Genomic DNA, 21,959 nt, shown 5'->3' with positions numbered 1-21,959 from the left:
AAGAAGTGGGTTTCAGAATGGAGGGCGAGCAGAGCACCACGAGTCTAACATGAGAAAGCCCTCGGTCCGGTCTGCTTGTCCACACCATGACCCTGCTCCCTTCCTGTTAGCAGGCACAGCCACCCTCCTCTCTGCGGTGACTGATGCCCAGACGCCAGCGGACAGCCGTGAAGTGAGACCGAGACTCCAGTCCCCAAACTGCACTTGCCAACAGTCTGACGCTACATGACACGAGCTGGGCGTCAGCCTCCTCATCTAATGAGGTCAGATGAGGTGCAGGGAGACCTGTTTCTGGAGCTGACAAGAGTACTTTTATTTATTTATCTGACATGTAGACTCTTCAGTCTTTGGTATGGCATGCAGAATCTTTTAGTTGCAGCATGTGAGATTTCGTTCCCTGGCCAGGGATCGAACCAGGGCCCCCTGCACTGGCAGCAGAGTCTCAGCCACCGGACCACTAGGACCTCCCTGACTGGAGTACGGAATGATACAACATATCAGACCTGCCACAGAGGAGCCTTTGATATACTCCTCTCCTTCCATCTCCCATATATAATCTCTGTGTATATAATGGCACAGACATTGCTCCCTAATTATTTCCTTCAATTGCAGATATTTATTTGTATACTGAACTAAGACTTCAAAAAAAGACTTTTTTAAAGGTGGAAAACCATTAATACTTAGACTCCAGTCCTTCTAAAAATATATTATATTTTTGGAATTATTTGTGTGTGTGGTGGGGGTGAAGGAGAAATTTATTGCTTTGTCAGGCCAAGGGGGACACAGTGGGGAAAAAGATATATTTTTAAAAGAGCTTTCTACAAAACAGTAGGAAAAATCAGTAAAATACATAAATGAAGAAAAAGGGGGAAAAAAAAAAGAAGGAAGAAGGGGCAATTCTATTTGCTGACTGCCTGGTAGGTGGCGGGTACTGTGCTGGGTGGTTTATGTGTGAGGTACTTCATTCTGAAAAGAACCCAGGGAGGAATATGACGCTAGTTTCAATTTCAAAGATGAGGAAAACTGCTTCTCACAAACCTTAACTAACTTACTCTAGATCATTTCGTTAGTAATGCCACAAGACGGTTTCCTTGACTTGAAATCTTCTGTCCTATCCATTATACTGTGCATAATGTTTATTTTAAAGGAAAAGGCTATGTCATACTCCACACGTAAGATGACATCTGCAAAGGGATTTTATGTTTAATATTGCAAATGAAATACATCCTGTTGTTTTTCTCCTGGTAACCCCAGATACCGTAAATGGGGTTCATGACAATTGAGTAAGAGCAGAATCATTTGAACATGTATGATAAGTAAAGCCAAACTGGCAGGAGCCTCAAGCTGGCCAGAACTGTTTATCTGAATGATCTGCATATATTAACACTTAAAAAGTAGACAGAGAAAGGCAAACAAATATGATAATGCTGGATTTCCAAACCTGCCCCTAGTAACTCTGGCCTAGTTACGCAGAGCTAGCATTGTGATTTTTCTTCCTCTCAAAATCTGTAGAAGGTGAATTAAATGTGAAAGCAAGATCAATTCTGTTCTAAGACAGTAAATGAGCTTAGGATCAGACCTATTTCAGGTTACAAAGAGAATCTAATTATGCCATCTTAAATGTATGTTTATAGAACCATATTACAGAGGCAGGAAAAAGGGAAGATACCCCCAACCCAACTCGAATGACAAGCAAAATTCATGGCTACTGAAAGGGTGAGAAAAAAAATTTGATCCCATATTCACACCACCCACATATAGAGAAAAATATTTCCATGCTTCATATTTTGTAACAGCTAAGAGCTTGCTCAGTTGCTCAGTTGTATCCGACCCTTTGAGACCCTGTCAATTGCAGCACACCATGCTTCCCTGTTCTTCACCATCTCCTGGAGCTTGCTCAAACTCATGTCTATTGAGTCAGTGATGCCATCCAACCATCTCATCCTTTGTCACCCTCTTCTCTTCTCTCAGTCTTTCCCAGCATCAGGGTCTTTTCCAATAAGTCAGTTCTTTGCATCAGGTGGCCAAAGTACAGGAGTTCCAGCTTCAGCATCAGATCTTCCAATGAATACTCAGGGTTGATTTCCTTTAGGATTGACTAGTTTGTGCTCCTTGCAGTCCAAGGGACTCTCAAGAGCCTTTTCCAGCATCACAGTTTGGAAGCTTCAATTCTCTGGCACTCAGCCTCCTTTACAGTCCAACTCTCACATCCGTACACGACTAGTGGAAAAACCATAACTTTGACTATATGGACCTTTGTAAGTGAAGTGATGTCTCTGCTTTTTAATACATTGTCTCTAGGTTTGTCATAGCTCTTCTTCCAAGGAGCAAGTGTCTTTTAATTCCATGGCTGCAGCCATGTCTGCAGTGCTTTTGGAGCCCAAGAACATAAAACCTGTCACTGTTTCCATTGTTTCACCACCTATTTGTCATGAAGTGATGTGATCAGATGCCATGATCTTAGTTTTTTGAATGTTGAGTTTTAAGCCAGCTTTTCCCCTCTTCTCCTTCACTTTCATCAAGAGGTTCTATAGTTCCTCTTCACTTTCTGCCGTTAAGGGTCTAACCTTCTCATGATGACAGATCAGAAAACAGAGGCTCAGAAAGGTTACGTGGCTTACTCTAGATTAGAGAACAAGTGTGATGGCAGGGCCAGAAGTCATAGCTCCAGTCTCAAAAATCAGCATTCTCTCTATGGTAACACAAAGCTTCCATAATAAATGAAGTTCAAAATTATCATCATCATAACTCTTTTGACCACAACCATTTTCCAGTTGTTGGCACACTGTCTGGAACTGAGAAGCATTAAAAATATTTTTGGAATGAATGAATGGACTTGATTCACACTCCACTGTCCATATTTTAACTATATTTTGAGGTCTTGGGTAAGTTTCACTATATTTACCAAGGTTTTGATGGTCACTCCAACTATTTTATCCCTAAATTTCTGGAGTACATCCTGTTTATATTATTCAAAGAAATACAGACTTAGAAAGCTCAGAATTAGAAGAAACTTCAGAGATGATCTGGCCTGCAGATTTCTAATCTTGGTTGATATTTAGAATCAAGACACTTGATGAACAGGATGTGCTCCAGAAATTCATGCTTGCTCCTCGGAAGAAGAGCTATGACTTCCCTGGTGGCTCAGACGGTAAAGCGTCTGCCTCCAATGCAGGAGACCCGGGTTCAATCCCTGGGTCGGGAAGATCTCCGGGAGAAGGAAATGGCAATCCACTCCAGGACTCTTGCCTGGAAAATCCCGTGGATAGAGGAACCTGGTAGGCTACAGTCCATGGGGTCACAAAGAGTCAGACATGACTGAGCGACTTCACTTTCAGACAGTGTATTAAAAAGCAGAGACATCACTTTGCCAACAAAGGTCCATATAGTCAAAGCTATGGTTTTTCCAGCAGTCATGTATGGATGTGATAGCTGGACCATAAAGAAGGCTGAACACAGAAGAACTGATGCCTTAGAATTTTGGTGCTGGAGAAGATTCTTGAGAGTCCCTTAGGCAACAAGGAGATCAAACCAGTCAATCCTAAAGGAAATCAATCCCAAATACTCACTGGAAGGACGGATGCTGAAGGTGAAGCTCCAATATTATGGCCATCTGATGTGAAGAGCTGACTTATTGGAAAAGACCCTGATGCTGGGAAAGATTCAGGGCAGGAGGAGAAGGGGGCGAAAGAGGATGAGATGGTTGGATGGATCATCAACTCAATGGACATGAGTTTAAGCAAACTCTGGGAGATAGTGAAGGACAGGGAAACCTGGCGTCCTGCAGTCCGTGTGGTTGCAAAGACTCAGACACAGCTAAGCAACTGAACAACAACAACAACAATTTAGAAGAGCTTAATGAAAACACACATTTGGGCCACACTGCAGACTACAGATTCAGAACAGAGTCCCCTGGCTTGGCATTCACTACTCTGCAGAACAACTGGTTCCACCGTCAGGTATCTTTTTCCTTAAGGAAAATTTCAAACTTAGACAAAAGTATAAAGAAAAAGTACAATAAATCTTATAGCAACCATCATGCAGCTTCAACAGTTTTGAACTCCTGGACAGTCTTGTTTCAGCCACATCCTCACAGTCCTGAACGCCTTGAATTACTCTGTAGCAAACCTCACCTATAAAAATTTCAGTACCTAAGTCTGAAACATTGGGATGTATAAAAAACATAATCACATGCTATTATCACACTTAAACAAAATTATTAAAAATTCCTTAATATCATTAAACAACCAGATGGCTATCACATTTTATTGATTCTCTTTCTGTCCTGCTCTTTTACCCTCTCTCTCTTTTCTTCATTTATGTCTGTCTCTTCCAATCATAATCCATATATGATTAAATCTTAAATCTCATAATCTACAGGTTGTCTCTTTCCCCTTTCTTGGAAAAAATCAGTTCCTTGGTACCTAGAATTTTCTAAAATCAGGAGTCTGCTGATTATATCTCTATGATGATATATAAACTGTTCTTATTTCTGTATTTCTTACAAACTGGATGAACAGATTCAGGTCTGAATTTTTTTTCATTTTTACTAGTTCTTAGCAGAGTTCCAAAGAATTGCAAGGAGAGATAAGAAAGCCTTCCTTAGTGATCAATGCAAAGAAATAGAGGAAAATAACAGAATGGAAAAGACTAGAGATCTCTTCAAGAAAATCAGAGATACCAAGGGAACATTTCAGGCAAAGATTGGCACAATAAAGGACAGAAATGGTATGGACATAACAGAAGCAGAAGATATTAAGAAGAGGTGGCAAGAATACACAGAAGAACTGTACAAAAAGATCTCCATGCCCCAGATAACCACGAAGGTGTGATCACTCACCTAGAGCCAGACATCCTGGAATGCGAAGTCAAGTGGACCTTAGGAACCATCACTATGAACAAAGATAGTGGAGGTGATAGAATTCCAGTTAAACTATTTCAAATTCTAAAAGATGATGCTGTGAAAGTGCTGCACTCAATATCCTAGCAAATTTGGAAAACTCAGCAGTGGCCACAGGACTGGAAAAGGTCAGTATTCATTACAATCCCAAAGAAGGGCAATCACAAAGAGTGTTCAAACTACTGCACAATTGCACTCATCTCACACGCTAGCAAAGTAATGCTCAAAATTCTCCAAGCCAGGCTTCAGCAGTACGTGAACCGTGAACTTCCAGATGTTCAAGCTGGATTTAGGAAAGGCAGAAAAACCAGAGATCAAGTTGCCAACATCCGTTGGATCATAGAAAAAGCAAGAGAATTCCAGAAAAACATCTACTTCTGCTTTATTGATTATGCGAAAGCCTTCGACTGTGTAGATCACAACAAACTGTGGAAACTTATTCAAGACATGGGAACACCAGACCACCTTACCTGCCTCCTGAGAAACCTGCATGCAGGTCAAGAAGCAACAGTTATAACTGGACATGGAACAACCAACTGGTTCTAAATTGGGAAAGCAGTACGTCAAGGCTATACATTGTCATCCTGCTTATTTAACTTATTTGCAGAGCACATCATGCGAAATGCCAGGCAGGATGAAACACAAGCTGGAATCAAGACTGTTGGGAGAAATATCAATAACCTCAGATATGCAGATGACACCACCCTTATGACAGAAAGTGAAGACGAACTGAAGAGCCTCTTGATGAAAGTAAAAGAGGAGAGTGAAAAAGCTGTTTTAAAGCTCAACATTCAGAAAACTAAGATCATGGCATCTGGTCCCATCACTTCATGGCAAATAGATGGGGAAACAATGGAAACAGTGACAGACTTTATTTTCCTGGGCTCCAAAATCAGTACAGCCATGAAATTAAAAGATGCTTGCTTCTTGGAAGAAAAGCTATGACCAACCTAGACAGCATATTAAAAAGCAGAGACATTACTTTGCTGACAAAGGTCCATCTAGTCAAAGCTGTGGTTTTTCCAGTGGTCATGTATGGATGTGAGAGTTGTACTATAAAGAAAGTTGCTGAAAGCCAAAGAATGGATGCTTTTGAACTGCAGTGTTGGAGAAGACTCTTGAGAGTCCCTTGGACTGCAAGGAGATCCAACCAGTCCATCCTATAGGAAATCAGTCCTGAATATTCACTGAAGGACTGATGCTGAAACTCTAATACTTTGGCTACCTGATGCGACGAACTGACTCCTTAGAAAAGACCCTGATGCTGGGAAAGACTGAAGGCAGGAGGAGAAGGGGATGACAGAGGATGAGATGGTTGGATGGCATCACTGACTCAATGGACATGACTTTGAGCAAGCTCTGGGAATTGGTGATAGACAGGGAAGCCTGGTGTGCTGCAGTCCATGGGGTCTCAAAGAGTCAGATATGACTGAGTGACTGAACTGAACTGAGATGTTACTATGTATTTCCATCAAGTATATAAAGTCTGGCTGTCTCTCTTTTTGGTGATATTAGGATTTATTGTCCAGGTCCATTAATCACTTAGGGTGGCAAAATGGTGATATTCTATTATTCCTCCTTCATTTACTGGCTATAATACTGTTATAAAGAAGCATTTTCTCTCATCAACCATTATGCTGAGGTGCACTTGTATAAAAAAACAAAAAACATATGCTTATTTCCAATTCTTTACAAGTTTCAAAATAAGAAGCTAATTCTCTAGCATCATTCTACAGTGATGCTGAGATTTTGTACAATTTCCCCCTGCATAACTGGGAACTCTTGGATCAAAGTAAATTGTTACATCTCTCTTTCAATTTTGTGCTGTTACTTTTATTGCCTTTTAATCTTGCTTACAGGACCTTATATAAATATAAAAATTGCTTTTGGATTTTGAGTCACTATATACAGATGTATTTCTACATCAGATTAGTTTTCTTTTAGCACTTATATGATTACGTAATAGACATAAATAAAACCTCAAGCAATTATCATTACCACTAAATATAAAACAGATTATACGTGCTGAACTAAGTTTAGAGTACCAATATTGGTATATCTAAATCTATTAGAATAAAAGTAGTTAGAAATGAAACAAAAGTCTTTAACAATACCTCCTAAAAATGAACAATAATCAGAAAGGGAACTAATACAATGTAAAAGTTTCTCAATTGTTATAGATGAGCTATCTTGTACATTTTAGGCTTAATTTAACTTTCAGTCTTTTTGTCATCAAAGTTCTGCCTTTACATACTCTCCCAGCCATGCTTATCCTTCAGTGTCTGTGATGCTATCCACATGCTTTCTTATTCTACTTATAAACAGCTTCATGTCAGTCTTCTGTATCTTTACCCTAATATCCACTTCAACCTGCTCTGTCCCTCCCAATTTTCCCACTGTTCTATGAAACAGTTAAAAAAGTTTTAACATTTTATGTAGAGACAACCATAACAAGATTCTGGCACTATGAGAGAAGAAGATAAGGAAAAGGTATCTGAAAGTGAAATTTCCTCAGTAAGATAATGCATTTAAACATGAACATTCACATAGTCAACATAAGCACCATAACTGACAACATAAGTCTCTGCATACTAGAGTATTCCTTTCTCCCAGGAATGAACTTATCTTGGTTTCCACAGGTGGGAGATGAGAATAACTGTCAATCTTTACTTTCTACATGGCATATTTTGTAAAAACATGATAATGCTCCACGCAAAAGCATCTGAGTATCTAGGAATCAAAATGCCACAAAAAACACATCATTGCCTAGAAAGGGAGACTAATTCTCACTTTGCACTTAATTTGCACTTAAGTGCTTCTAACAAATAGTTTCATTAATAGCTGAAGTTTTGAAAAATACCACTGCATTAAAAACTAGTCATTGCATTTCCATATTCAAGATAGAAGTTCTATAAATGTATCAACCATTTAACTTACAAACACTACATTATTGCTCTTTAAATGGAAAGCTGTGAATCATTACTAAGGAGTGCTCTGGATGGCTCACTGTAATTTAAATATACTGTCAACTATGGTAAAGTTGAAGCTGACTAGGTCCCAACCAAAATGTTTAAATAAAGTCCTACCTAGACAGCTGGAAAATGAGACTGCTTCTCACCGGTGAGACGGCACTGGGGTATAACCACTGTCTGGAGAAATTTTCTTGAGGTTCACTGGACAACCCAGAATCCAACTTTCATTAATAATGGAAAAACAAGCATGTCAGTCCCTACTGTTCTACTCATGGATACTCACTATCCAGCTCAACTTCCAAAAGGACAAAGACATCTTACCACAAGAATGAAGATTATTAAAAATGTTATCAAAATATTACCATTTCATTCATAGAGCCAAAAGGCCTCAGTGACTTTCATTTTTAGAAAGTATCGGGCACCCCACTCCAGCACTCTTGCCTGGAAAATCCCACGGAGGAGCCTGGTGGGCTGCAGTCCATGGGGTCTCAAAGAGTCGGACACGACTGAGTGACTTCACTTTCACTTTTCACTTCCATGCAGTGGAGAAGGACATGGCAACCCACTCCAGTGTTCTTGCCTGGAGAAGCCCAGGGACAGGGGAGCCTGGTGGGCTGCTGTCAATAGGGTCGCACAGAGTTGGACATGACTGAAGCGACTTAGCAGCAGCAGCAGCAGCAAGATATAAAAGTAGACCAATAGAAAATGCAGAACTGCAGAGGTGGGTCAGTTCAGTTCAGTTCAGTCACTCAGTCATGTCCAACCCTTCATGACCCCATGGACTGCAGCATTCCAGGCCTCCCTGTCCATCACCAACTCCTGGAGCTTACTCAAACTCATGCCCATTGAGTCAGTGATGCCATCCAACTGTCTTATCCTGTCTCTCCTTCTCCTCTCACCTCCAATCTTTCCCAGCATCAGGGTCTTTTCAAATGAGTTAGTTCTTCACATCAGGTAGCCAAAGTATTGGAGTTTCAGCTTCAATATCAGTCCTTCCAATGAACATTCAGGAATGATTTCCTTTAGGATGGACTGGTTGGATCTCCCTGAAGACCAAGAGACTCTCAAGAGTCTTCTCCAACACCACAGTTTGAAAGCATCTGTTCTTCGGAGCTCAACTTTCTTTATAGTTCAACTCTCACATCCATACATGACTACTGGAAAAACCATCGCTTTGATTTGATGGACCTTTGTCAGCAAAGTAATGTCTCTGCTTTTTAATATGCTGTCTAGGTTGGTCATAACTTTCCTTCCAAGGAGTAAGTGTCTTTTAATTTCATGGCTGCAGTCACCATCTGCAGTGATTTTGGAGCCCCCCCAAAATAAAGTCTCTCACTGTTTCCACTGTTTCCCCACCTATTTGCCATGAAGTGATGGACTGATGAAGTATTTTCTGATATCTTTTTGGGCAAGGCTGTCCTTAAGTATGAAACAAAAGCATCACCCTAGGTACTAATGTATGATGTCACCAAGGGGCAATTATCTAGATATTTAAAAGTCACAAAGGCAGTAAAGAATTTAGAAAGAAAAATCTGTCATGTTAGGCATGTCAGGAAGCTAACCATGGAAGCAAATGATTTATCTGCAAAGATTTACATAATTCTAGGCCTAAAACAATGGCAATCCACTCCAGTACTCTTGCCTGGAAAATCCCATGGACGGAGGAGCCTGGTAGGCTGCAGTCCATGGGGTTGCGAAGAGTCGGACACGACTGAGCGACTTCACTTTCACTTTTCACTTTGATGCACTGGAGAAGGAAATGGCAACCCACTCCAGTGTTCTTGCCTGGAGAATCCCAGGGACGGGGGAGCCTGGTGGGCTGCCGTCTATGGGGTTGCACAGAGTCAGACACGACTGAAGCAACTCAGCAGCAGCAGCAGGCCTAACATACGTTGCTCAGAAAGTGAAAAATCTGGTGACCATGATATTTTCCACTAGTACGGTGATGAGGATGACACCTCACTTCTGCTGTTGTTGTACAGATGAGGCATACATCACTCATTACTTTCCTAGACATCATTTCGTCTCTGTATCTCATCAGCTTACAATAACAGGTGGTTGTTAATCTGGGTTCTGGCTTACACTGAAGCAGGAGGTAGATGGGTCCCCCCAGAGTAAAGTGATTGGAGATTCATTCCCTGAGGATCAAAAATCCAAGATGAGAAAAGCAGGACAATTAAGAGAGGAGGCTGGGCCCTGTCCAGACCATGTGTTTCTCATTCCTAAAGTCTGGCGATCTCTCCAACCACACATGCACAGAAAGCCTCCTTGGAGGTCAATGGAGAGTGGTGCTAACTAATGCTAGGCACTCCAGACACCTCTTCAGTAGGATCCATCTTCGCTAAGAGATGTGTGTGCACACATGGGAGGATCCTGAGATATACCAAATATGGCCTGTGAACCCAGCAAACCAAAGTGACTGTCAGAAGAAATACCCCATAAAAGTAATTCAAGCTGCCACAAAGGTATGTCTCAGCATCTCCTCCTCTCTCTACCTGAGTTTGCCTATGTGTCTATCCACACGGGCTGTACTTTTTTCTCTCTTAATAAACACGTGACTTGCTTCACTACTTCCTGTCTTTGTAGAAATTCCTTTCTGCAAAGCCGAAGGGCCAGGGCCCTTGTCACTGACCACTGGTCTAGTGACTCGGATCTGATGCTTTCCCCGCCACCTCCCAGCCCAGTCTCTGGCTGGGAACCCAAGGCCCGCTCCAAGCCGTTGCAGGCCGAGGCCACCCAAGATCATATCAATTTGCTTTGCTGACCTGATGCTCTTCTACGTCACAGCAGACCTAAGACTTTGGTGTCAGGCTGAACCACATGAAATGGCCAATATTTAATCATCTCTGACTTTCAAGAATGGCAACTCAAGAGATACAAGGTAACAATTTACATTTGGTAGTCCCTACTATCACTCTCCCTTATATGCTTTTAAAGAGAAGAGTCACACAGGCTTCCATCTTTGCGCACCTGGGTGACTACGGACACAAGATTAAGGGAGGCACTAGAGGGGAAGAACAGCAACTTTTCAATCTTTTATATTCATTGAAAAAAATATTCTATGATTATACATACATGTGTTATACAAATGTCCACAAAGGCAAAGTCTGCTTTGCATTTACCAAAACTAACTTGACTGACAGCCTACAGTTTCAGCATAATGCTTTCTGGGGAATGGAAAGAGCATGAGTGACATAATGTGTATAATCATATAACACTGCTGTGCTTTAGCAGTGGCCGCATCAATATTTTAGGACTTGCGCTGCTGCCCAGATTCTCTTCACTTCCCAGAAGCAGAGCAGCCTGTTCCACTCCAGTCAGCGGCCTGATGAAGCTCCGGAGGTCACAGAACCGACAGTGGAGACCTTCAGAGCAGACTGCTCTGTAACGTGACAGACAGTCAAAGTACAATTTTAAATGAGCTTGGGCTTAGCATTATACATTACCTTCTCTCAGCCTGAAATTCTTTTCAAGTGCTTAGGAGTCCGAAGAACCCTCTACTTGCCAGGAACATTCCTCCTTGAAACCATTTGATACGAAAACACCAGTAAATTCTCTGCTTGTCATTTTTATTCTTTCTTAAATCCCAAGAACGCTGCCCCAGTGAAATGACAATTGCGGCTAAAATGGATGGCACTGCTACAATTTTACAACACATGATGGAACTGGACTGCCTTTTCTATTTTGGAGAAAATACACTGTAATGTCCACTGGGACCCAGGGTAAGAGATGATAGGAGCCATTTCTTCATGCTGATAAAGTAGCCAGAAGCAGGCCCAGAAATCCATAGCAATTAAAAGGCAAATAAAAGTTAAATACAGAATCTGTACATCTGTTGTACATTATCATCAAAGATCTGATCTTGCTAACAAATCATTAATTATTCCTTATCACTAACATCCCTGGGAACAGCGGATAAGTGAGAGGACATTACTAGGCCATTGAAATGCAAATTTGGGGGTCATAGTTGCAAGCATCATTTATTTATCCAGAAATGCAACATGGGGTTAGTTGCGCTGATCATACAAAGGTAGAGCTCAGTTTTGCAAGGCCTCGTCTAGTGCAGTCTTCCACCTCCCCTTGTCAGCAGCTGCATGACTATGTTGCCTAGAGGTCTTCACAGCCATGGCAAGGGGACTTCTCAGAAAGAGGAGACAAAGCAGAGAACAATTTCCAGGTCAGTCTCTGAAAACTTATAAAATGATATTTGTGCTTGTACTAGCTGCTCGGTGGTGTCCGACTCTGAGAGACCCTGTGGACTGTACATAATTTTCCAGGGAAGAATACTAGAGTGGGTTGCCATTTCCTACTCCAGGGGATCTCCCTAGGGAAGCCCCCCAGAATACTACTACTATAAGTCCACTAAAAATAGTTATGGAAAACATGAAATTGAAAGTCACTCAGTCTTGTCCAGCTCTTTGCGACCCCATGGACTATACAGCCTGTGGAATTCTCCAGGACAGAACACTGGAATGAGTAGCCTATCCCTTCTCCAGGGGATCTTCCCAACCCAGGGACTGAACCCAGGTCTCCCACACTGTGGGCGGATTCTTCACCAGCTGAGCCACAAGGGAAGCTCATGGAAAACATAATTAGCTCATTATAAAGCACCAAGCAGAGAATGAAACAGTAGTTATTTGAAAGTTCTGAATTATGACACTACATCATAGTATTATAACAATAAATTAATCCTTCTGGGCCAGTTTTCAATTTGTATATATTACATATATTTGGGGTGTGTGTGTGTGTAAACACACACATCACACACTAAGTCGCTTCAGTTGTGTCCAACTCTTCGTGACCGTATGGATGGTAGCCTGCCAGGCTCCTCGATCCGTGGGATTCTCCAGGCAAGCATACTAGAGTGGGTTGCCACGCCCTCCTCCAGAGGATGTTCCTGACCCAAGGATTGAACCCACGTCTCCTGCACTGGCAAATGGGTTCTTTATCACTAGTGCCATCCAGGAAGTCTATATATACACGTGTGTGTGTGTGTGGGGGGGGGCGGGCAGGACGCTAAGCCTTGTCAGCAGAGGTCCACCAAGCGAGGAGCAAGAGGACGGCCCGCCCTCCTGAGTGGCCCTGTGCAGCCCCCAGGAGACGGGGGCGGGCTCCCCAGGACGGCTGGCCGGCGGCCTCCAGTGGCAGGCCTCCAGGGACCTCAGGCCCGGCTCCACCTGCCCGCACTCTCAGGCAGCAGCGGGCCACTTGTGCCCACGCCCTCTGGGAGGGTGCTTCACCATGCACAGGCGGGGTGTTTCCGTGCAATCACCTCGGCGGAGGGCGTCTCCTGGTCTTCAACTCCTTTATTACCCATTTTACCTCACCCTAGAAGAGGTGAAAGCTGACATTTTGCATGTGCTCCTGGACCCTAAGAGTTTCTTCTACCTCTCTTAATAGTTAATCACGTCCTACGAATAAGCAACCCTTCATCACTTTTTCTGTTCAGAAAAAAACAGAACATCAGTTCCGTTCAGAACTGTTCTGGGTTCTGTTCTAATACACTTCCCTTCCTTCTCATCTCCCTTCAAGAATTATCAGGAACCAGCATCACACTGTCCCGAAGTAACTGCTTTTAGTTTTGGGATGGAGATACTATGCCGCTCTTACAGTCTTCCAGAAAATTCTACTTCCTCCTTCCTTCACATAACTGGAAGTAGCACATTTCAGACACTATGAGAGCTCTCCAATGTCCAGCCCAATTTAATCTATGGATGACAAGATGAAAGTTTTATCACAGTAAATATATGCTAAAATGACTAAATCAAAATGCCATTCACAAAACTAAATAACGTTTACTTTACATTTATATATATATTGGTTCAGTTCAGTTTAGTCGCTCAGTCGTGTCCGACTCTTTGCAACCCCATGAATCGCAGCACACCAGGCCTCCCTGTCCATCACCAACTCCCAGAGTTCACTCAGACTCACGTCCATTGAGTTGGTGATGCCATCCAGCCATCTCAACCTCTGTCGTCCCCTTCTCCTCCTGCCCCTAATCCCTCCCAGCATCAGAGTCTTTTCCAATGAGTCAACTCTTCGCATGAAGTGGCCAAAGTAATGGAGTTTCAGCTTTAGCATCATTCCTTCCAAAGAACACCCAGGACTGACTTCCTTTAGAATGGACTGGTTAGATCTCCTTGCAGTCCAAGGGACTCTCAAGAGTCTTCGACAACACCACAGTTCAAAAGCATCAGTTCTTGGTGCTCAGCTTTCTTCACAGTCCAACTTTCACATCCATACATGACCACAGGGAAAACCACAGCCTTGACTAGACAGACCTTTGTTGGCAAAGTAATGTCTCTGCTTTTGAATATGCTATCTAGGTTAGTCATAACTTTCCTTCCAAGGAGTAAGCGTCTTTTACTTTCATGGCTGCAATCACCATCTGCAGTGATTTTGGAGCCCCTAAAAATAAAGTCCGACACTGTTTCCCCATCTATTTGCCATGAAGTGATGGGACCAGATGCCATGATGTTAGTTTTCTGAATGTTGAGCTTTAAGCCAACTTTTTCACTCTCCTCTCACTTTCATCAAGAGGCTTTTTAGTTCCTCTTCACTTTCTGCCATAAGGATGGTGTTATATATATATATGTATATGTTCAGTGAGTTCAATTCTGAGATCATTTATTAATCATGATGTTAACCCTATTTGCTTAAAGGAGAAAATCTAGAGATTAGGGGGAGTAAGTCAGATAAACATCACTTATGCATATATACAATTCAAAACCTAGAGCTTATATTGAATTCTGATAATTATTCTTCAAAATATGCGTTTATCAACATGTCAACACCTTTCCAATGTAAAAGAAACACTCATTTATTTTTAAATGTTATATGATGATCAGAAAATGTTAACACAGTGGGCACAGCATGTGTTTATAACCCATTGGACATGGTTCAAGATCACTTTCTAACTTGCACAACTCAGCATGACATTTTTAACAGTAAAACAGAAAAAGGAAGTTAATAAATGAGAGGCATGCTGTACTGGGACCTAATTTCCATGGGCAGCTTCCCTTAATGTAGGTCCAAGGAACACAACAATAAATTGTTCAGCCATTAGCAGAGGAAAAACTGTAGATGTAAAATAAAAGATGCCTTAAAAGTTTCAGAAATGTTGGGCAATGCCTTAGAAACACATTATTGCATCTCTAATACCAGAGCTTAAAAAAGATTTTTTCCTTTTTTCCTATGACTAGCAATAAATAAAATTCAGAGTATGGAAATATTTACTTTGCTATTTTCTCTCAACTTAATTTCATGTAATATCCCAGGGAAGGATACACCTAATTAAATGCTGACTTGAAAGTAAGAAGCACTGGAATTTAATGGACATAGACTAAAACTAAATTGAAAAATTTGCTTTGTCTTCCAAAACCTACCTACTAATACAAGATATGTGCTAAGAATCGCTAATTATTATGCTTTTATTTTTAAATCTATGAATAAAGCAGTGCTAGACTTTCTATCCACAGATTATATAATACACTTGGAAACCAGGGAGGGCAGGATATTAGGGATGGAAACCATAGAAAAATAAAACTGCAATTTTAAATTCTGAACATTCTCAGCTACCTTAAAATATAGTATTGCTTACATTACTATAAAAAATACAAGTCTGTCTTTATACTACCACCTATGGGGAACTGCCTTTTTAAAAACTTTTTATTTTGAAATAATTTAAGGCTTATAGATAAGTTGCATAAATAGAAAGGGAATTCACAGATACATTTCACCCAGCTTTCTCTGAAGAACATAAACCACCTTATGACAACCAAAGCTAAGAAATTAATATTGGTGAACTATTACTGCCTAAACTACAGACTTTATTTGAATTTTCCAGTGTCCTTTTCTTCTTCCAATATCCACTCCGGAGTATCTGTCACATTGTATTTAGTTGTCGTGTCTCTTTGTGTGTGTGTGCTCAGTTGTGTCCGACTCTTTGTAACTCCTTGGACTGTAGCCCGCCAGGCTCCTCTGTCCATGGGATTTTCCAGGCAAGGATACTGGAGTCGGTTCCTATCCCTTCCTCCAGGGGATATTTCCAACCCAGGGACGGAAACTGCATCCCTTGCACCTCCTGCATTGGCAGGTAGATTCTTTACCTCTGTGCCATCTGGGAAGCCCCTGTGTCTCTTTAGCCTCCTCCAATCTGTGATGAGCAATTTCATATACTTAACCTTGCTTTTCATGACACATTTGATGAATACTCATCAGTCATTTTGTAGACTGTCTCTCAGTCTGTTTTCTAACAATTACAGTCACTCAGTTGTGTCCGACTCTTTGCGACCCCATGAATCGCAGCATGCCAGGCCTACCTGTCCATCACTAACTCCCGGAGTTTACTCAAGCTTATGTCCATTGAGTTGGTGATGCCATCCAGCCATCTCATCCTCTGTCGTCCCCTAACAATTAGACTATGGCTATACATTTCTGGCTGAAATACCACCAAAGTGAGGTTGCGTCCTTCTCTGTGTATCATACCAGGGAAAGAATGCTGTCGATATGTCTTATTACTGACAAGGTTCACCTTCATCTCTTCGTCATCATAACCAATTATAGTGGAGAAAGCCAATTTCCCACTGTAATTGATAAATTTCTTGGGAGAAGATCCTTTAAGGCCGTGTTAATATACTGATTTCAGCATCCACCAGTGCGTTCTGTCAGTGGCAGTCAGCACTGTTGACTTTGCCTGATGGAGATTTCATATTTTCCTCATTTCTTCTATACGTCACCTTCACAGATCACAAGGTTCACTAATTGTTAAGATGTCAATTTTCCCAATATTTAACTACAGATTCAGAGGAATTCCAATCAAAACTCTATCAGGCTTAAAAAAAAAAAAGGCAAAGAGATTCTAAAATTTTATCAAACCACAGAACAATCAGAATAACCAAAACAATTTTATAACAGTAAAACAATTTTATAACAGTAAAACAATAAGCTGGAAGACTTCTGCTGCTGCTACTGCTGCTGCTAAGTCGCTTCAGTCATGTCCGACTCTGTGCAACCCCATAGACGGCAGCCCACCAGGCTCTCCCGTCCCTGGGATTCTCCAGGCAAGAACACTGGAGTGGGTTGCCATTTTTGTCTCCAATGCATGAAAGTGAAAAGTGAAAGTGAAGTCGCTCAGTCCTGTCTGACTCTTAGCGACCCCATGGACTGCAGCCCACCAGGCTCCTCCATCCATGGGGTTTTCCAGGCAAGAGTACTGGAGTGGGTTTGGAAGACTTCTACCTAATCTCAAAACTTACTTGAAAGCTGAAGTCATCAAGACAGTATAGTATTAGTCAAGAGACATAAATTAACAGATTAATGAAGGAGAGAAGAGGGTCTAGAAACAGACCCAACTGATCTGATTTTCAAACAAGGAAACTGTCAAGAGGGAGGGGACATGTGCATACTTATGGCTGACTCATGTTGCTGTCTGGCAGAAACCAACACAACACTGCAAAGCAATGAGACTCCAGGTGAAAATAAACTTTACAAACGGTAACTGACTGGGGGCATAAAGGAAAAAAATGCTTTCAACAAATGTTGCTAGAATTAAATTTCTGTATATGTATTTTTAAAAATTAACCCTCCCTCATATCATACTCAAAAATTAATTCAAACTAGAGCACAAAGGTACATACAAAAGCTAAAACTCCCAGAATAAAACATGGTGGGGTGGTGGTGGGGGGAATCTTTGAGACTCTGGTGTAGGTAAACATTTCTTACAATATAAAAAGCATGAAGTATAAGACAAAGTAATTCATAACTTGTACTTCACTGAAATCAGAAAATTGTGTTCTTTGAAACAAACTGTTAAGGCACTCAAAAGGCAATCACAGAATGGAAAAAAAAATTCACTTCACACATTTAAGTTTTTCTAGACAATGCAAAGACAGAGTACACTCACAGGAGAGTATACCCAGTTGCTTTCCAAAGTGCTTAAACCAATTTACACTCCATAGCGTAGAGTGTAGAGTCCTACTTGCTGCTAATCGTCACCAAAATGTGATGTCACACTTCAGTCTTTCACTTGGTAGGCGAGAAATGATAGTTCATTTGGTTCTTAATTTGCATTTCCCTTAGAATAGAGTTTATCATCTTTTCAGAGATTTCTTAGCCATTCTCATTTCCTTTTATGAAGCGCTTTTTCAGTCTTTACCCATTTTTCTGCTCTGCATTTGTCTTTTTTTACTCAGTTATGTGTGCGTGCGCGCGCGTGTGTGTGTTTAACAGTCTCTATCAGTTACCTGTGTCATAAACACCTCTTTCCTCTTTGTGCTTTACTTTTTGTTTTTAAAAGGCACTGTTAATTACAGAGGTTTCTAATTTTAACATAGTTGAATTTATTCATCACCCTTATTATTTGGTTGGGCTTTCTCTCACCTGTTTGCAAAACTGGTTCCCCATTACAAGGTCATGTTTTCCTGTATCATCTTTTTAAAGTATTATGGTTTTGAGCTTTCACATTTAAGTCTTTAAATCCATATGAAATTGATGTGGTTTTTTTGGGGCTATCATGGGCATGAGGAATCCAGTTTCATTATTATTCCTTATGAATAGCCAATGGCAAGTAAACCATATATCAAAAATTCTACCCTTTATTTTACTGATCTCCAATGCTAGACGTATAAAGAATTAAATTCCTCTGTATGTATAGAATCACTTCTGTGCCGTCTATTCTGCTCCGTAGGCCTACTGGTTTAATCTGCAACAAGATAACACAATATGAATTGCTATAAATTTATAATAACATTTGATACAAGTAAGGGAAAAACCTCCACCTTATTCTTCTACTTTAGAAATGTCATAGCTTTTCTTAGCTCATTGTCTTCTCATACACATTTTAGAATCAGCTTGTCAAGCTGAATAACAATAAACAATAACAAAGACCCTATTGGTATTTTATTTGAAATGGGATTAAATTTATGAAAACTGCATTCTTATGATACTGGGTATACTTATCCATAACAGTGTATATCTTCCTATTTAGTTAGGTCTTTAAAAACTTTTTCAATAAAATTAAAATTACTTTTCTAAAAATATTGTACATTCTTCATTAAGTTAATGCCTAGAAATATTTTCTATTTCCACAGTACTGTATAGGTTGATTTCTTAATAAATATGTATTTCAAGGGGTTATAATTAGAATTAAATAATATTTGTAAAGTGCCTAACGTAGTAACTGGTATATTGTTAATGCTAATATATGTTTAGTGAATAAAACAAAATAAATCACATATTCCATTTATCTCTAGTGTGTTAATTTTAGGATCATTTTGACTATTAAAATTAGCAGTGCTGAGATTTTAGTGTTTGTGTGAGATTTATATATTAATTTGGAAACTGAGATATTTACCATATGGAATTATCTTATCCATCCAAGAACTATATGCCTCTTTGTTTACTCAAATATTACTTTATTTCTCTCAGTGACATGTTGCAGTTTTTCCATATTTCTTAAGTTTATTCTTAGCTATGAGCTGTGGGGCTTCTTTTGGTTGCCAAAATTATTGAGATCTTAAAAATATTTGCAAAATATGAGCATCTATTTATTATTTTATTTTAATTACACTAATATCCACTTACTGTAAAGAAAAAAAAAGGTTTTAAACAAACAAGTGTTTCTAGTAAATCTTCCTAATCCCAAATCCTATAATTATTGGATAAGTTGCATATTTTGGCATCTTCATTACTTCTATGATAAAACACCTGCCTATAAATTTAATCTTTTTTTTAACTGGACTGTCTTTTTCTTCCTGGTTTAAGGTCTAGTTTGAAGGATCTTTCAAAAAATGATGATTCTCTACATTTTCTATTTTGTTTAGTATTATATAAAGGAACCCTACTGATTTTTGAGTATGTGTGTGGCTGGTTAGTCATCTGGATATCCTTGAGTGATAAGATCTACCTTATGTCTTACAAATATTACTACCACGATGGCTATGTTTAAAATTGCACTGTAAAGGGATAAGAGGAGAAGCTGGAAGACCTGGCAGTAGTACTAGTGAGAAATGAAGGTTTCTAACCAGGGTGGTAACAGTAAAGGTGGCAAACAGTAGCTGGATTTTGGGTATATTTTGAAGGCAGAGCCAATAAGATTTCCTGATGTATAAGATGTTGTCTGAGAAAGGAAGGAATTAGGGGTGGGCTTCCCTGGTGGCTCAGACGGTAAAGTGTCTGCCTGCAATGCGGGATACTGGGTTTGATCCCTGGGTCAGGAAGATCCCTTGGAGGAGGAAATGACAACCTACTCCAGTACTCGTCTGGAAAATCCCATGGATGGAAGAGCCTGGAAGGCTACAGTCTATCAGGTCACAAACAGTCGACATGACTGAGTGACGTCACTATCATATCTTATCACTAAGAAAGTGGAAAGAAAATAATTATCACCTGAGCTGGGGAAGGCTGCAAGCAGAGCAGGTTTGAGTGGGCAAATCAAGAATTTTTATTTTCATCATGTTTTTGAAGGATGGATAATTCCTAGTTTTCAGTTGTGTGATGTTTTGTTTTCGTTTTAAGAATCTAACTCTGTTTTGGCAGTTTCTTTCTGTGGAAACAATGTCACACCAGTGCCACTGTGCTTGAAGGAGTGTTACGAGCGCAGGCGGTTACTGGGCCACCTGTATGGAGCCCCAGGACCCTAAGATCATAATCTGTAAAGCAAAGGTATAAGGAAGGAGCTCTATATTTACTGAGTTCATTCAGATTCTCTAGTGGGCTTCCATCTGGAAGCTCCCAGTTGAACTGGTTCATACCAGCACTTACTGTGTGATCATGGAAGCCAGAGTATAAAACATTCAAACAGTCTTAGGCTCCCGACATTCCACATCCTTGGGAATTGTGTTTTTGAAGGACACTGCAGGGAATCAGCAGCAGCAGGGAATCTACGAACAAGCTTACAAAATGTTTCTGTTCACTTCTTACAAAAAGCTTTCTAAGGGTACCATCAGAAGTTTCACAGCGTTTGAAAAGGTTAGACTAGATGCTTGCCTTTGTCCCCTTCGGCTATGAAACTGCTTGAGCTTACAGAGTTAACTGTGTTAATTACAGTGACCCTGGAGTACAGACATTAGGACAGACAAATGTGAAGGAACGCTTCTTCAGAGCTGTCAGAGAAAACTTCAGACCAAGGTTGTTCAGTATCAGATATAAGAAAGTCCTATTCAAAATAAAAGGGGGAGTGGGGTTGCCACTAGCAATACAAAGCTCAAACCTGCCTCTAAATTTGCGACTCAGTCAAGGTAACTAGTATGTACATTAGATGGTTGGCAGAGATTTATACTAATACTGTATTACATTCTAGACCCCTCCCCAAAATTGGTATAATGTCTTTGTATTACATTCTTAAAGGATACAAATCTCAGAGTACCATAGATGCTATATTTAGCTACTGAAATATTTTTAACCAAGTCACTTTAAAGCCCTTTCATATATTAAATGGCAAGAAAGGACCACTAACGAAGGATTCAAATAATGTACAGGAAGGTTGACAGTTTTTTTTTTTTTCTGTAAATAGCCAGATAATAAAAAATTGGGGCTTTGTAGGCCATACAATCTCTACAGCAACTACTGCTATAGCATGAAACAGCCAACTAGTACATAAACAAGTAGGTGTGGCTCTGTTCCAATAACATTTTATTTGAAAAAAATGGGCAGGGGGCCAGGGTTGATTCACAGCTTTGGTTTGCTGATCTGTGGCCTACAGTACAATCACATCAATACAACACAGGTCCACAAAGCGGGACATGTGTGGGGGACGAGTTTTGCGAAAATAACTGTAGCCTGATAAGCTGGTAAGAGGTACCCATAGGAGGGATCGCAGAAAAACACTTTAAAGATGCTCAGCTTCAAATATGGCATGGCACTGGAATACTAGAACCTTTAAAAGCAGATTAACAATTGATAAAGAACAATGAAAGTAAGAGAGGCAAGTTCAAGTGGTAGTAATAAACAGAAACCGCACAGTTAGGACAATAATAAGTCACATAAATAATTTCATAGAAACGTGTAATTTTGGATGGAAGTGGCCTGAGAAATAATCTTGTCTGACTTACTTGTTTTATGGAAGAGGAACCGAAAATGCATAGTGC

The 21,959-nt window shown here is 40.4% G+C and overlaps 1 protein-coding gene and 1 non-coding gene across 2 annotated transcripts in view; one reads left to right on the top strand and one right to left on the bottom strand.

The window, feature by feature from the left end:
• WDR7 (WD repeat domain 7) overlaps positions 1–21,959 on the bottom strand; it is a 352,576-nt gene that overhangs the window by 122,689 nt on the left and 207,928 nt on the right. The gene's annotated exons all lie outside the window — the stretch shown is intronic.
• On the top strand, positions 3,134–3,205 carry TRNAW-CCA (transfer RNA tryptophan (anticodon CCA)). The gene has a single exon. It is a non-coding gene; the product is annotated as a tRNA-Trp (tRNA).

This window comes from Capricornis sumatraensis, chromosome 21 (genome assembly GCF_032405125.1).
Source record: "Capricornis sumatraensis isolate serow.1 chromosome 21, serow.2, whole genome shotgun sequence".
In the NCBI taxonomy this organism is placed as follows: domain Eukaryota; kingdom Metazoa; phylum Chordata; class Mammalia; order Artiodactyla; family Bovidae; genus Capricornis; species Capricornis sumatraensis.
This window is presented reverse-complemented; position numbering and strand designations above follow the sequence as displayed.